Raw genomic sequence first — 17,578 nt, forward strand, 5'->3', positions numbered from 1 at the left:
TTTTTTTTTTTTTTTTTTGGTACCGGGGATTGAACTCGGGTCTTTGCGCTTGCAAGGTAGGCCACCGAACGGTCGAGCTAAATCCCCGGCCCTTCCCCTCTCTCTGTTCTCCCCCCTTATCCCTAACAGACTTGAGTGTGTCCCGAGGGACCTTAGTAATGTCACTGGATGCAGTGGGCCCACTTCCTGGTGGGAGGTGAATCTGTAGAGTACTGGGCATAGGAGTCAATCGGAGAAAAAAGTGTTTGCCACAAATAAGGAGACCACTGGAAAACACTTCCAAAGCGGTGACTCTCTGGAGGTAAGGTAAGCCTCAGCTTAACTGAGGAGGAAATGCACAGTGCAGAAGGGAAGAGGCATCACACAGGTGCAGTGGAGAAAATCCTGCCCTGGTGCAGTCTGACAGCATGCTCCTTCCTACTTCCCATGCGACGGAAATGAGACTTCGCTCTTTACTGGGTGGAGGCTTTTGTATTATAATGACGTAAAGGTCACCTCTTGGTCACTGGCACCTGTTCCTTGGGGTTGCTTGTGGAACATTATTTCCAAAAAATAACTTTCAGAAGATTTGATGGAAAAACAGTTTTCCTGGGCTCAGGGTACTGAATGGGAGACAGTGTAACCCTGTTTTCCCACTGTGCTCAAAAGGGCAGACACCTGCCTCCTTCCTCAGAGTGCTCCCTAGCTAACAAATTACTCCCTGGAACGTGTCTATCCTCGTCCTTGAAGTCATTCTTCTGAAATGCCTTCTTGCTGAATCAGAATTACCAATGCAAGAATCCCGCTAGAGCGGTGATGCTGAACCTTTCAGAAACGAGTGTCCAAACTACAACCTAAGACCCACTTACCTATTGCAAAGTGCCAACAGTGCAATGAAACCTGAACACTAAGGCTTTAATTAAGAAAAAAAAAAAAAACTCATACATTAACATCTTTCTTCTTAAAAGAAAAACAAATAACACACGTGCCATAGGTTACTACCCCTGCTTCAGAGGAATCAAAATCTCTAACTGCTAACTGAGAAAGGGTTACTGATCCTCTTGGAAGCCCCAATTATTCTGTATGCTGAGCAGCTACCACTTACAGCCTAACAGTCTCTAATCTATGACCAAGAAGATGGGACAGTTGGCCTGGCAGCCACTGGTGTTATGCTTTTTAGAAAAAAAAACAATTGTCCACATTTTCCTCTTGTTCTGCAACTTTGAAGGAGATGGACACTAAGGGCAGCAGGCTAATTAACTTGGCAAAAGGCACCAAAGAGCCCAGTGGAGGAATTCCTGAAGTACCTTCCCACCAGGTACCTAGAGACACCAGGAAGCCCAGCACATATCCACCCTGGCCCTCCCACAGTGGGAGTCCCCTTGTACAACTCCAGCACTTCTTCCTGAGTATGAAGGACAGTCTTCCTGGGCAGGTCCTGGGATGTTGTGAATCCCGAATCCAGTCACATTCACACCCAGGAGAGAGCTGACAGGTGGGGAAGTCCGGGGCCCAGTGTTAATCCACAGCCCCCAGAATCATCTCCCATCATATCAAAGTAGAATGCCGTGATACGGGTACACCTGTGGTCAGGGCAGCAAAAGGTTACCTGGGGCAGAAACAGCCTGAACGATGGGCTGACCGAGCCTGATGCTTCCTGCTGGCTGTCCATCCAGAGCTGCACGTAGGACACTAAACTACAGCTGATCACTCATGTCCCTTCTTCCATTTGCCTGTACAAGATTCCAGATTTCCAAAATACCAACAGAGGCCAGCTCAGACATTGGCCAAGGGAATGAATAGAGGACTTAGAACAGAACCACAAGGGCCTACAGAGACAGACACCACCATCCCCACCTCAGGCCTGGCCTATGTGAGCAGCGAGACCATGGTCCTGCTCCCAAAGGAATCTGGGCTCCATGTCCTCCCCAACCCACATGCTCTCTGCCCAGCCCCCACCTTGGCCAGGAGCAAGGTCACTGTCCATCTTCTGACGGGAACATCGGAAGAGGAACACCCACATTCTCACTTTGCCTCTTGTGATGATTCACGCTGTGCCATTTCACATCATTTTAACTCTTGTGTTCACTGAAAATATCAGAGCCTCTTGTCATTCTGTGCATTTTTCTGTCACCTGTTGCCTTTTTAAAGAGCAACATCTTGGAACCTACAGCTCAGGAGCTGGGACTCTCTCTGGTCTGCACTACATTCCAGAAAGGAAGTAGTGACCATACTCATTCAGCCTTTCATACTAAAGGAATTTGGACTTAAATTTGTTCCTGGGCCATTTCAGTGGCACCCCAGGGAATATCCTGTGTATTCTCATGTACATACATCTCCATCCAGAACAAGGCTGTTTTCTCCTCTCTACAATGGGATGTCGTCTCAGGACACATGGGTTGATGCTCTTAATGCAGGGAATTACAGTACCACCTCTCCTTGATAAACAAAATCGCCTGAAAATGCTAATTTACTGAGACAGTCACATTTATGCTGGGGCTTTCCTGTCCCTCCTGAAGTACAAACCACGAAGGACTTTATAGTTTTATCTAAGCTTCGCGCTGCGACCATGCTTGGCAATTGATTTCATGTCTCCCTCTGTTGGACCACGGATTGAAAATCATTGTGCTGGGAGTCATGCAGAAGTCTGGTAAATGTGGTCGGTACTAGCAAGCAGTCAGGCCACACTCTCATGGAGCCCCTACTACCAGCTTTCCTGGGCAGCCAACCTTCCTATGGTCCCTCCGGCTCGAGCACCTCCAGAGCCAGACCTCTACCTGGCAGGCCCTGATGATGGGAAGGTGAATTGTGCCCTCTGAAGCACAGTGTGACAGGGCCACCTGCAGCTCTCGTGTCCCTATACCCCTCTCAGCCTCTGTTTGCACTCTGAACAGCGTAGTATTTGTAGGTCCAGCTCATAGAGTCACTGTAGGAGTAACAGGGTCTCTACGGCAAGTGCTTGGCCCTGTGGAAGACCTGCAGCTTATTCTCACTAGTGATTTTCTTTCTCCACAGGAAAGCTTTGTTTCCCTGCACTTTGGGGAAGCTGTCCTCTTCATCGTAAAGGCAACTGAAGAGTCACTGTATGGGTTTTGGGGTATATGCAGAGCAGAAGTCTCTGGGGGCTGGCAGAGGGCCCAGGCTTACATCTTGGGAGGAGCTGAGAGATGCCACTCTTCCAAGAATACACATGAAACCACACTACGTACAGACACTTATCTGGGCACTGGCCACGATCCTCTAACCAAGCAGAGGCGATCACTTCCCTCTTGGGCTTCTGTGCAAGTTGGGGGCTGCATAGTCAACCTAGACAGCTGAGTAGTGTCCATAGTACAGGAGATGTGACAGTCTCCTAATTTCCCTAGATATGGATGCACAGCACAGAGAAGAGGAACTCAGATGACACACAGGGAACTAGGTAGAGAAATGACAAAAAAAAGTGAAGGAAGGCTGGGTAGAACACTCTCCTGTTCTCCTGTACTTCTCGGATATTTGCGGAGCACATGCCACAGCAGACAACCCTCCCTTTCTTCATGGAGGTGACATTCCAGTGGGAAGAGGCGGAGAACTGTGTGTCGGTAGCATCCCAAACCCACTGAGCCAGAAAGCAAAGGAGTGAAGGATTATGGGATGAGCCTGTGGGCCTGCAGGAGGGGACGGAGCTGAGCACACAGAGGAGCTGCCAGGTGCTGTGGTCGCCCTGGAACACTGGAACACTCAGCAGTCAGTGGCGGGCACCGTGTGGGATGACTTCCTGGGAGGGGCTGGCGGACAGAGCTGTCCCACTGAAGGAACATGGACAGTCAGTGCTCTCTTCTCATCTAGCTTCAGGGCCAGCTGCCACCAACGTCTCCTGTGCAGAGTTTGTGCCAGCTCCACCTTACCAGCCCTGCTTACCTCGCGTGTCCAAGGCCCTGGGTTCAATGTTCTGCAGTACAAAAAATTTTTTAAAAATTGAGAACCATCATATGATCCAAAGCACTTCCAGAAATATAGACAAAGGAACAGAGATCAGAATCACAAAGTGCACTCCCTGTTCATTACAGCATTGTTCAAGCTAATCAAGACATAGGGGTCAACACAAAGTGTCTCGCAATAGAAGAGCAGATGCAGAAAATGTGAGACATGTATTATTCAGCCTTAAAAAGAAGGAAACCTCACACACAACAATTTCTGCACTAAAGAAGGCCACCTTCATGGAGCTCAGTACCAAAGCCAAGATGCCCATTGTGGGCCTGGGCAACTGGATGTCTCCCCAGGCAAAGTCAGAGAAGACCTGAAGGTGGCCATAGGAGGAGGGTATCACCACACTCTCCCCAGGCAAAGTCAGAGAAGACCTGAAGGTGGCCATAGGAGGAGGATATCACCACACCGATGTGGAGTCACTTATAAGAATCGGGACAAGGTAGAAGAAGTCATACAAGGGAAGGTCCAAGAAAAGACTGTGAAGTGGGAGGGCCTCTTCATTGTTAGTGAGTTGTGGACCACATTCTTTGAGAGAAGCCTGGCAGAGAAGGCCTGTCAGAAAACCCTCAAAAACTAACACTGGACCACCTGGAATCTATTTTTGTTCTTTTTTCCCTTCCCCTACCTCCTTTATTGCCAGCATCAGATTCACTTATTGATAAGTATTTATAAAATTATCATACATATGCAGATTAACAGCCAGACCAATATGCCAAAAACATTTAAAATATATAAGACAGTTGTACTAAATCAAGGTACACCTTCTGATGCATCATCCAAGCCAGATTACAATAACTCCTTTCTCTCTTCTTTTTCCTATTGTCTGTCTTTTATTTTGCTCTTTATTTATATATTGAGTTTCTCATATTCTTAAGAGAAACCATGCAATATGTAAGCTTTTATGCCTGATTTAGCTCCCTTAATGTTGTGGCCTGAAAGTACAAGTCTTTCTACAAATGACTCAAGTTTATCATTCTTTATGGCAGAGTAGTACTCCTCTGTATAAATATCACGTTTTTAAAGGATTCATCTATTGATGGACATATAGGCTGACTCCAAGATGAGCTATTATGAAGATTAGCTATTATTAAGATTAGCTATACACATGGGTATGCATATGTCACTGTGCTGCCATGTCTTGGACACTTTTGTGAAGATGCCTCAAGGAAGGAATAGCTGGGTCCAGTCTGGATATCTGTCTTATTCATTTTCCACAGGGACCTCAGGATAGGAAGGACTTCATCCCCAGATGATAAAGGCAATATTCTCCCCAGTAAAGTAACATTGTTGCATACCTGGGAGGAGCTGGTGGAGAAGGAGTTGGTGGAAACCCTTGGCTTCTCCAATTTCAACCACATCCGGATTGAAAAGCTCTTGAACAAACCTGACCTAAAAAATAAAAACAATGACTAATCAGATCCAATATCACCCACACTGTACTCAAGAGAAACTAATCCAGTACTGCTACTCCAAGGACATCACTGTAATAACCTACAGCCCGCTGGCCTCTCCAGTGGACATTGGCCAAGCCAGAGGATCCTACTACTGGAGGATCCCAAGATTAAAGAAATTGCTTAGAAGCACAAAACATCCCAGCACTGGCTCTTATCCAGTTCCACATCCAGCGGAACGTGGCAGTGACCCCTCATTCTGGGACACCAGTACGTAGTACTGAGAACTTTTAAGTCTTTGACTTTACGTTGAGTGATGAAGAGATGGTGACTATGCTCTGCTTCATTAGAAACTGGAGATTGTGTATCGTGCCTGTCACATCTTGTTTGGAGAAATATCCTTTTGATGTCAAACATTGAAGCTGAATTCCATGATAGGATTACCAGATGAATGTTGTCTCTTCATGGAGGTGGGACTCACTCTCTCCAAGTCCTGTTGTAGTCAAGCTTTCCTAAACTCATGCTACATCTGGATTTGTTATAGGCAGAATCTAGGTAATGTTATAGTATTTCAATCCAATGTTCAATGAGGAGCAGACCATCACTGAAAACTAGGACTCAGATAAGCAAATGGCAACTGTTTTCACTTATTGGATCTGTCCAAATGTTCGTTAAATGCCAAGAACTCTGTTAGCATTGAGAATACAATGATAAGAATAATTTTTAAATACAGTAATAATTTAAAAATAGAAAGGAAATCTAGACATTTGTGACAGCATGGTAGACCTAGGGACAGTTTGCTAAGTGATACAAGCCAGACACAGAAAGACACATATGTTTTCATTTATAGGTGAAATATAAAGAAGCCAAATTCTATTAGAGAAGATAAAAGAGGTCACTATGTAGCTTTTAACTACAGTTAATAAAAAAGTATCGCAAACTGAAATTTGCCGACAGAACAGATCTGGAATCATGTCATCACACACATGAGGTGATAGATATTGTTCATTAGATTGACTGTACTCAAGATACATACACACACACACACACACACACACACACACACATATATATGTGTGTGTGTGTGTGTGTATGTATATTTCTTCAGATTGAACACATTAAATATGTACAATTTTCATTTTGCAGGAAAAGAAAGGGCAAACGTGTCTTTAGTTGCATTTTTGTGGCTACCTTGATGTCTGGATCAATTCAAAATGTTCACCTCGCATGGTCATCTTGGCTTTGGAAGAGAACCAGAAGTCATAGGTGCCAGAGCCACTGGATAAAGTGGATAAGAACGCACTGTAGTGCTCTTACGAGCCTGTCTGTTCATAGGGCAGTGCTGGGCTGTGACAGTCCCTGCATTTTCAATCATACTTCAGGAAGCACTTCAGAAAGTGTCATGGATGGTGGGGTAAGTGTGTCCAACGCCAAGGAGAGCATTTGGAGGGAATTAATGGCAATATTGTCTTTTGCGGTAATATTTGTTTTAATTTAAATATTCACCATATATTTTCATCACCCCATGTAAATCACAATTTTTGTGTGAATTTTTCAGCAACTAGGAATCATTTTCTTGCTAAAATGTCCTCAAGCCCCTTTTATTCCCTACATATTTACAGACAGCAGAGTCCTTGTCCCAGTGGGGATGCTGGAAGAGAGGGTGGAGGGGACAGCTATGGTGGTGTGGGACGCCTCTCTTTTATATGCTACCCCACAGCTATACTCAGTCCTGCATCGCATTGCCTGTATGTCCTCTCAGAACCTGCCATTGGGCCCTCTGCAAAACATGTTCCTCATCCTTCCTGCCTGAACCCCAAATCTAGTTTGCCTCAAAGGGGTGAAGACCGCTTCCTTTGAGTGCCCCTTTCAACGGGGCTGTTTCTTCTCACATCCATCAAGCCTCATGATGCCCACACCGCATCCAGACCAAGGCTCAGTGCTCTCCTCCCTCACCTTGTCTCCCACTTCCTCCATCCCATCGGCTCTGACATTTCTTCTATCCATCTTTGCCTCTTACTGCCAGGGTCCTACTTCACACATTCTTTACAGTGAAACCTGTGAGGATAAGAAAACGTATGTTCTCTTTTGGCACCAGCCGGGTCCGTGCTGTGGATGAGGGACTGACACTGGCAAACAACTGGCCTATGTTTCTCTGTTGTCTTTGTCACTTTCTCGTTGCTGAGACACTATACAACATGCCAGTTTAAAGGAGGAAAGGTTTATTTTGGCTCACAGTTTGTAGAGGTTTCAGTGCATAGCTGGCTCCAAGGCAGAGTGGCATGGTAGAGAAAGCTCATCATATGGCAGACAGGAAGCAGGGAGAAAGAGCTCAAAGGAGGATGAGGGACAGATACCCTCCAGGCCACACTCATCGTGACTCTCCTCTTCCTCCCCAGGCTTCACCTCTCAATATCATACTAAGCTATTAACTCCTAATCCAGCAACACACACCATGATCCCATCATCCCCCAGGAGCCCCACCTATGAGTACATGAGACTTTGAAGGGAGATCTAGATATAAGGCATAATATATATATATACCCCTTTTACCATGTTTTATGGTAACACATACATAGCATCAAATTTATCATTGTAATCATTTTTAAGTGTACACTTTAATGGCATTTAGTACATTCAGTGCTGTACAACCATCTCTATCATCTATCTCCAGAGCTCTTTCATCTTCCCAAACTGAAACTCTATGCCCTGTAAACACCAACAGCGAGATCTGTGCTCAAAACTAGTTCTGTACTTTGATTTCAGTGGTAGATATATAAATGTCACAAAACTACTCACACACGCTAATTGTATCAATGTCAGATTTTTGGGTGTGATAGTTTACCATGAGTGTGTAAGCAAAATAGTGAAGTATACATGGGCCCCTCTATACTGCCTTCTCAACCTCCTGTGAATTTCTATGTACCTCAAAGTAAAATGTTAAAAAGAAGCAAAACTAAATACTAAATATATGTTACCAAAAAAAGTCAAATAATGTGTAAAACCATTCACCATGTAGGTCTTCTCATTAACGTTATTTCTAGGTGTTATGGTTTATATCTAGATGTCCTCCCAAAGCCTCATATGATCATAAGAGGGGCTTTTGAGAGGTGACTGGGTCATGGAGGTGTGCTAATTAATCAACAGCGATTTAGTCCATGAATGAATTTATAGCTAAATACAATGTTGGAAAGTGAAGCCTGGTCAGAGGAGATAGGTCACCAGGGGCATAGTCTGCAAAGGTCTATCTCCTTCCTCCCTTCAATGAGCTTGCTCTGCTTCCCCCACCATGCCATTAGCTGTTTCTCTTCTGCCATGCTGCTCTGCCTCGGAGTCAGCCAACTATAGGCTGAAACCTACAAACCATGACTCAAAATAAACTTTTTCTCCTTAGAGTTGTAGGTGTTAACTATTGCCTCTCAGTGATGAAAAAGTGACTAGGACGTGAGCTATGTTGTACTCCTGGCTTCATGGCTTTTTTTGTGGTCTTGCTTCTATAAAATGGACCCTCTTTACAAGAGCATCTATAAGTCAATAACAAGTAGGGAAAAACAATTGCTCCTGATATATAATACACATATAAAATCAAACCTCCCAATACATCCTCTCTGGTAATCAAAGAAACACATGAAACACCAGCATGGCTTTGTTTCATCTGATTATTCCATGATAAAGAGCATACTCTGCTAGAGAAGGAATGCAGGGCCTGATTATTCTGCAGGGTAGGGTGAAAGAGGCCAAGAGTACCTTAAACTTTCATGTCTTTCATGGACAGTTTTACCTTTATAAATAATCTACTTCCAAGAGAGATGGGGATGGGAAAATGCTGATCAAAGGATACAAAATCATAGTCAGACTGGGCAAGAAATTTTTAGTGATATACTGTACTACATGGTGACCACAGTTAATGTATTGCATAATTGAAAATGGCTGAATAGATTGCTAATGTCCTTACACACACACACACACACACACACACACACACACACACACACCAATATTGTAAGTAGGTGATGGAATGTCAATTAACTAGATTGGCCCTACAATGTATATATAGATCAAAGGAGCACAATGAGCCCCATAAATATGTCCAAATGTTGTCCACTAAAAGTAACTATACAAATTTCAGAAGAAAAATAATGATCTAATTTCTTTAGCCTTAAAATTCCCAAAGCCTGAAGGAATAAATTTAGCTCCATATTTATAGCTATCTCATTTAAAAAGCTAAAAAATATTAAAACAGCCCATATAGCTGATATTTGAGTAAGGTTAAATTATGGCAAATCCTATGGAAAGTGTATAGGTTAAAGCACATATGCAAAAAAAAAAAAGCTAAAAGGACAAAAATCTAGGTGCAGTGTAGCACACCTATAATCCCAGCTATTGGGGAGCTGAAGCAGGAGTATCACAAGTTCAAGGCCAGCCTGGATAATTTACCAGAGCCCTGTCTGAAAATAAAATATAAAATATATGGGGATGTATCTCAATATTAGAATGACCCTGGTCTTGATCCCTAGTACCCCAAACTAACCAAACAAATAAAAATAGTAAAAGCTTTCAGAGTAGTCAGATTATAGGTGAGATAGATAGATAGATGTTTTAAGTTGTCTCCAAGGCAAAAATGTTTGTTTCATGTAATAGCCTTTCCTCAGGCTGATTGTACAACATCAAATCAACTCAGAAAAGGCTGAAAATACAAGAAAGGATTTAAGAATCCTCATAGGAAAACCCAGATACCTCAAACTCTGCTTTGAACAACCATTTTGAAAGACAGAGTCTTAGTTACTTTTCTCATCACTGAGAATAAGTACCCAACACACAAAGTTGAAGAAAGTTTACTTGACTCACAGTTTGTAGCGGTTTCAGTTCATAGTTGGCTGGCTGCAAGGCAAAGTGGTATGGCAGACAAGCATAGCAGAGAAGAAACAGTTCAGGGCAGGCAGAAGGTAGCAAAGTAAGCAAAAGGACCTTAGCAGCTTCTTTCTGCCCCTTTAATATTCTATCTAGGCTACTGGGATTAGGGCGGTACCAAACCAATCAGTGGACTGATTTAGTAATTACCCATCCTTAATTCTAGCAACGTTTATCCACTTTATCTGCAAATAGAATAACTAACTTTACTTTTTTCTGGATTCCTGTCACATGGAATATTGTTTTCCATCTTTTAACTTTCAGTCTAGGAATTTATTTTTGAATCAAATATGTTTCTTGTATGCAGAATATTATTGGATCTTGCTTCTTGATCCATTCTGCCAGTCTTTTTCTTTTGATTGGTGAATTGAGACTATTTATATTGGTGGTTATAACTGATATTTATTGACTTATCCTTTTCATGTTATTTTCCTGTTGTTAGTTCACTCTTTCCCTTCTGTTTAATTGCTAGCCTTGTCTGGTGGATTCAATTTGTTGGGGTTCATGGAGTTCTTATCCTTGTTATGTTTTTCCAGAATATCTTTCAGAATATTTTGGAGTGCCAGTTTGGTGGTTATGAATTTCCTCAGGTTTTCTTTATCATGGAATTATCCTATTTCGATATCAATTTTGAAAGTTAGTTTTGCAGATTACATTGGCCTCTGGGAAATTTTCTTTTAGGTCTTGAGATACTTCACTCCAAGCTTTCCTTGACTTGAGGTTTTGTGTTGAGAAGTCTGCTGTGATTCTGATGGGCTTTCCTTTACAGGTGATTTGTTTATTTTTCTCTGACAGCTTTTAATATTGTTTTTGTATTGAATTTCTGGAGACTTGACTATTATATACTTTGGTGTAGATTTTTTTATATCAAGGCTACTTACAGTTCTATATGCCTCACTTATCTGTAGGTCAAATTCTTTTGCTCTGCTTGGGAAATTTTCTGCCATTATTTCTATGAACAGGTTTTTAATGTCATTTGCACTATCTCTTGCCTTTTCATTGACTCTGACCAATCCTATGTTATTCTTGTTTGCATCATCTAACAGTTGTTAGATTGATTTTTTTATGGTTCCTTGGTATTTTAAGAGATCTTTTTTTATGATCATTAACTGCAATCCTTGACTTTTATATCTCATATTCTGTCCTTACATTGGCTCATTCTGCTGTGTATACTTGCAATGGAATTTTTAATGTCCTGGATATTTGTTTGAATCTGTTTCATGGATTCCATTTCTTTCCTATGTTGGATGTTCATGGTTTCCATCATTTCATTTCCCTATGCTCCTCTTTTTTAAAAAAATATGTATCTGCTCTAGAGTCATGAATCATGTCTTTCATTATGGTCATCATCTCTGTAGTTATCTGAGAAATTATTTCTGATTTGATTTTTTTTCTAGAGTCTCATTCATCTTCTTGCTACTTCTTTTGTTAGCACTTCAGAGAGTACCGATGGGTGGGTTTCTAACTGTTCCACCTCATTGCTGCCTGGGTTTGTCTTTGGTGACCTGGAAGTTTGGGGATGCATCTTGCCTAAGTGTCTTCTCATTTTCTTTTTCTTTTTTTTTCGTTTAATTCCTGGGCTGATGTTTGTAAATTGTAAATAGCAAGTAGCTTTGTTGCTAGTATTTAAAACCCTTAGGAAATGACTAACTCTTAGAGATGTCTTCCAGGTATAACTGGCTTTTGGGTTTTGAATCTGTTGCAAGATCTTACCTCTTCAATTTATTGGGGATGAGAAGTGGTTGCCTATTTGGCCTACCCCCTTGTTCTTTTGCACTGGTGTATAGGATTGTTTATGATCTTTAGGCAATCTTGGTCTTGGAGTACCAGGAAGAATGACTGATTAGAACAATTAAGTCACCTTGGCCAAAGTAGTGCAATCAGTAATAACAACAGCATCAAACACAGCCTAGAAAATAATAACTTATAGTAACTATTGACTTGCCACCTTTAGTTGTATGAACTACATTTGTGGTTATATAACAAAATCTAAAAACAAACCAGAAAATTATAGACAGTAAACATGCCCTCTATATGGTGATTTTTACCCTTAAGGGAGAAAATTTAAAGGAGGTTAGGGGGAAACATAAGAAATAAAAAGAGGAAGAGATTAACAGCAAGGCTGGAGGACACAGGAAGATTACAAAAGCTTTGGGGAATGGGTGAAGAAGACAGGTTAGAAAGAGAGAAGGAAGAAATAAAATAGGAAGAGAACAACAGCAAAAATCTAGAAACAGTACTCACAATTATATAAAAACAGGAACAAACAACCAAGGGAAAAACAAACAAAACAAAATAAAACAGAAACAAGAAAAGGAAAAATAAAAGAGAAAATTTTCACTTCAAGGTATGTCTTTTTTGTCACTGGTAGACATTGGGCACACAGAGCCCAGATCCTTGTTGATCAATCCCAATAAGCCAGCTATAAATTTATGGTGGGGTAGTGGATAGTCTCAGCAAGCCTGCACCTTTAGTTCTGAGGCTTAGGCGGATTTCTGCCTGAGAGGCTGGAATTGAATTTGTTCAGCTTGAAATATTCTGTGTGTCTCCTGCTTGAATGGCTTGAACTTGGTTCCTTGACCTCCTGCCCACTTGAACTTGGTTCTTCCTCACCCTTCCTCAGCCCCCAGCCGCTCTGTGTCTGTGGTCAGTTGACCCCCTCACCAAGATGGCTGTCAGCTAATTGCTCTCTCCTGAGGGATGTCTGAACTCAAAACTCATCAGCCACTGCAGTCTGCTGCATCTATTGCTCTGTTCCACTGGTGCATTTCTCTGTGGAGGCCTCTAGGCTCGCCAATAGTCACTGTGCATCTGCAGGTTTGAGCTGCCCTTCTCACAGTGAGTCAGGGTTCAGGGAGAAAGTGCCACTTGCCACTTCCTTCTTCTTCATTGGTGTCTCTCTCTTCACTCTCCCCACGTGTAGCAGATACCTCTGCCCAGTATTAGCAGGTTATAGGGGCAGAAGCTTCTTGCCCTTCCATAATTCAGCTGTGTTACATTGGAAGTAGCAGAGCTAGGCTGAGTTCATTCCAATCAAAGTCAACTGACTACAACTAAATTCTTCCCCTATGAATTAACCATTTGTTCTCTTCAGCAACGATATGCATATGTCCTCATTTTATCATCCTGCCTGCTTGATACTTGTTATCAGCAGTCATCCCAGGGCCTTACCAATTTCTCCCCTTCCCACATTTGTGATGAATACACACTGGATATCCTGGGGGAGGGTTTGTCCGTCTTTGCTGCCCAGATCAGCTTAGATCAGCCCAAGACTCAGTTTTTCTCAAGTCTCTGTCTCTGTGTTTCTTTTAATTCCCAATTTTCTATTTCGCTGACATTGTAATGACTTGCAGGAGGCCAGGATCACTGCAGGGCAACACTGGCAACTCCCATTATCCTTTCCCTATATCTATGGGCTTTAGTCCTCACTTTAGATACTTTCTGGGTCCCAGGGACCCACTTCCCTCCTGCTCTTCCTCACTTTGCTATATCCCAGCATCTGTACACCCACTCTCAGAGAGGCTGTTTCCCTGATGTTCACCACTCTGGCATCTTCCTGGAATTTTGAACAGGTTTTCAATAGGATGGCCTGGAACTGACAGTCTGAAGCATGAGATTCCCAACACCACCTCTAAGGACCTGTATGTAGAAATGCTTGTGGATTTCCTCCCAATTTGAACAGTATAAAAGGATACAGATGCCAAGAAGAGTTTTCTTTTTTTGTTTTTGTTTTTTCGTTTCATTTTGTTTTGTTTTGTTTTGTTTGAGACAGGGTCTCACTATGTAGTTGAGACTGACCTGGAACTCACTATGTAGCACAGGCTGGTCTCGAACTCACAGTGATCCTCCTGCCCTCAGCCTCCCAAGTGCTGGGATTACAGGTGTGCACCACCACATCCGGCTAAGAAGTGTTTTCTATTGTGATTTCCACAATAGCTCTCCCTGTGTCCTCCAGAGCATATCTTTTCTCTACTTTTCAGCCCAAGCTCACTCTGCAGAGCCAGTTTCTCCCTTACTCCTCACTTGTACCTTTCCAAATAAACTTAGATGCCATTTTTTTACTTGTTTTGTCAAATTATTTGTTTAAGGTAAGAACCTGAGAACCAACTCCAGAAGAAGATTGGAGCACCACAAAATCTGGTAATTTTATCTAGCAAGCTATTTCTAGAAGGAGCTACCTGACAAAATTATTTGGAAAGCCATTTTTAGGACCTGTTAACAGAGCCATTTCAATAAACCTTTTTTCCTTCTACTTTTATTTTTTGATCTCCTAAGCCTTTCAGTTGAGCAGAGATTGTTATAAACCTTAAAGTCTGTTAACACCAGCCAGACATGGTGGTGTACATGTTATCCTAGCACTCTGGGAGAGTGAGGCAGGAGGATTGAAAGTTCGAGCCCAATCTGGGCCACTAAGTGCAATCCTGCATCAAAATAAAGCAACTTTAAAAGGACTAGGGTTAGTTCAAAGTAAAGATCCTCACTCCAAAGTCTGGTAAAATCATAAGCCAGGATATGGAAAAGGATCAGATAAAGTGTTATCCTTATGGAATTTACATTCCTGTAAATGATTAGACTGATAAAGGCCCAGCTTTTCTTTTCATGTGCCAAGAATAAAAGTACAATCCCAGAAATCAGTGCAGAAAGGGACACCGGGCACTAGAAATAACCTGCTCATCTACCAAGCGTGGCATAATATCTTCATTCTGCTCTGTAGATGATCAATAGTGGGTCTTATTTTTAAAAATATAAGTAGTTTGGAATTACCTGACAGATATGTATCTAAGACACCAATGATAAGGCACAACCAAAATTTCCTGTATGAATCAGATATTTAAAACTCCCCCAAAGGATCAAAGTAGTCATGATGGGGAAAATCAGTTTTTTATTGGACTCCTGACACTTTTAAACAACAGGTTAGTATTTGTTTTTCATTTTGAATACTTATGGGGATGGTCATGTCAAGAAAAAAAATCAAAATGGATGGGCATTGGTTGGAGGTGCTTAAAATGGAATGGGAATGTCACCAGATTTGGGAGCTCCAAAATCTCCGTCTAGAGGTGGTTTCTAGGTTCCTTCTGTCCTGAACAGAGAATACAAGCACAAAAAGTACCAAAGTTTTTGTAGGGGGCCACTGTAAGATATGTCTTACATCTGAGGGTGTCTGAGGGCACCTGAGAACACAATCCCATCATTTTGTGCAGATGCATGATGGGGCTTCATTGGCTGGTGATGTAGTTCAGTGGCGCTGCACTTGCCTGGCAAATGCAAGGTCCTGAATTCGATTCCTGGCACCAAAAATAAATAAATAAATAAAGGAACCATGGGGCTTCATTATATAACAATGAATTAGCATAGACAACCACACATGTGGCACACAGCCTGCAAGGTCACCCAGAATGTTCACTATGTCTTAGTAAACTGATAAAAGAAAGTGCTGTGCTGAAAAATAAAATTTGTCCCTGCTTTCTTGTGATGTTTGCTCCACGAATGTTCTTTTCTTTGGAACCTCGCCTGACTGGGCCTCCCTTCAGCCTGCCAACCCCCAGCTTTACACTGATTAAAGAAAAGAAACAGTCTCTGCAGACTGAGTTTGGGCCAAGTAAAAGCAGAAAAAGAAGTACACTCTACAGCATGAGTGAGAACTACTGTGAAAGACTCAGAGGTGAGTCTGAGTAGAGACTCAGCAGAGACTCAGTGGTGACTGTCTTTTTTTATATCTCCCACTCTTCAGGCTGATATCAGATCTAAAACTGATTGTATTCTTTTCAGAAGTCCATGTGTAGGGCTTTGGGGAACTGTTCTTCACAGATGTCCTGGAATTCTGCAATTAAAAGGTCATACCTCTGTCCCCCACCAGCCTGCCACCCTAAATCTCCTGCCTCAGGAAGGCTATTGTTAATCAGATCACAGATACTGTGCAGCTAAACTTATGAAATGGTCTGTAGCTAGGTCCACCCTGGTATCAAGTTGACCTTTAAAACACTGTTATTCTCTGCTGACCTTCTGTACAAGGGAACTCTTACCCAAAACTACGTAAAGACTGAGACCACCACACCCAGTCTCCCCTGCCCCACTTTTTACAAAAGAGCCTAACTTTTGCCAACACCAATCATAATTCCTAATGATGTAACTTCCCATTTCCTCTCAGTTTAAAGCTCTAAATCCAGCCACCATCTTGTTAAAACCTCTACACATGATTTTAAGATGGATGGAATGTGTTTTCCTAGAATGCAATCCTTATTAGCTCTAAATCAATGTTATTCTGCTTGACTGGATTGACTTTATTCTAGTATCATAATCTTTCCAGTGCATAAGGACTCTAAAGGTGTAAATTTGTAGTTTTCCTGACCCTCACTAAAATGGTTATTCATGCACAGAATATATTTTCACACATGGGTAGTAATCTTCCATAGAATCAGTATAGCTTCTAGGTAAATAATGTCCCTCACATAAGGGCATCTGCCAGGGCCTTTAACTGAGCTCTTAGGGAGAAACCTCATGAACTACTTAAGGGTGTGGTAGGTCTTTGCTAATCAAAATTCACATGCTGGGACATCCAACCTTGTGATGATGCCTCTCCTCAGCATGTTTTAGTCATTTTGTGTGGGTTGAAACTTTTTTTTTTCATTTACCAACATTTATTGATTGCCTCTTCTGTAGCAGTACTGCTTAAATCGCTGTCAATCTATTAGGTGGTTTAATTATAAATATCTTCTGAAGTAAATCCTGTCAATTATTCTCATTTTAGAGACAAGGAGAGGTCAAAATACTCAGCTAATAAATGACACAAGCCTTCCTGGCGACAGAGCGTATTAACCTCTAACTACTCTTGCTTTTTTCTCAAACTCCACTAAGATCTATAAACATGCACTGATACCAATTACAACGCAAAACAAAGTGGTCAGACCTCCTATGCCCTATCTCCTCACATTTAATCCTCAAAATCACCACAAATAACAAAGCAAAATTTTGAGGCGCTGACCTGCTCAAAGGCAGGCTTCACAACTGGAGGTGACAATACTTAATTTACAGCGTAATTCTAATCTTTTAAGAAACACACCCTTCCCAGTACAGGACAGTATCGCTCCCGCCCCGCCCCACACCCCCACGCCCACTCCGCTCGCGGAAGTGCAGTCCCAAGAAAAGAACAGTTTCCGGGGTAAAAAAAAATCTACACAGGAAAGCCGGAAAGGGACAAGGACTCCAACCCTGACGCTCTAGCATTCCTCTACTCTATGGCCGCCGCCGATTGACAAGCCCCGCTGCAAGACTCCTCTCAATTGGATGCACAGCCTCGCGTAGGCGGGCCGCCTGTTTCTTGGCGCGCTGAT

General features: G+C 42.3%; 1 pseudogene; it reads left to right on the forward strand.

Moving 5' to 3' along the window:
• The window catches only part of LOC104855949, an 11,735-nt pseudogene extending 5,979 nt beyond the window's left edge, over positions 1–5,756 (forward strand).
• Positions 5,757–17,578: the final 11,822 nt, after the last annotated feature.

Source organism: Fukomys damarensis, unplaced genomic scaffold (genome assembly GCF_012274545.1).
Source record: "Fukomys damarensis isolate Sample0158 unplaced genomic scaffold, DMR_v1.0_HiC HiC_scaffold_13, whole genome shotgun sequence".
Classification (NCBI taxonomy): domain Eukaryota; kingdom Metazoa; phylum Chordata; class Mammalia; order Rodentia; family Bathyergidae; genus Fukomys; species Fukomys damarensis.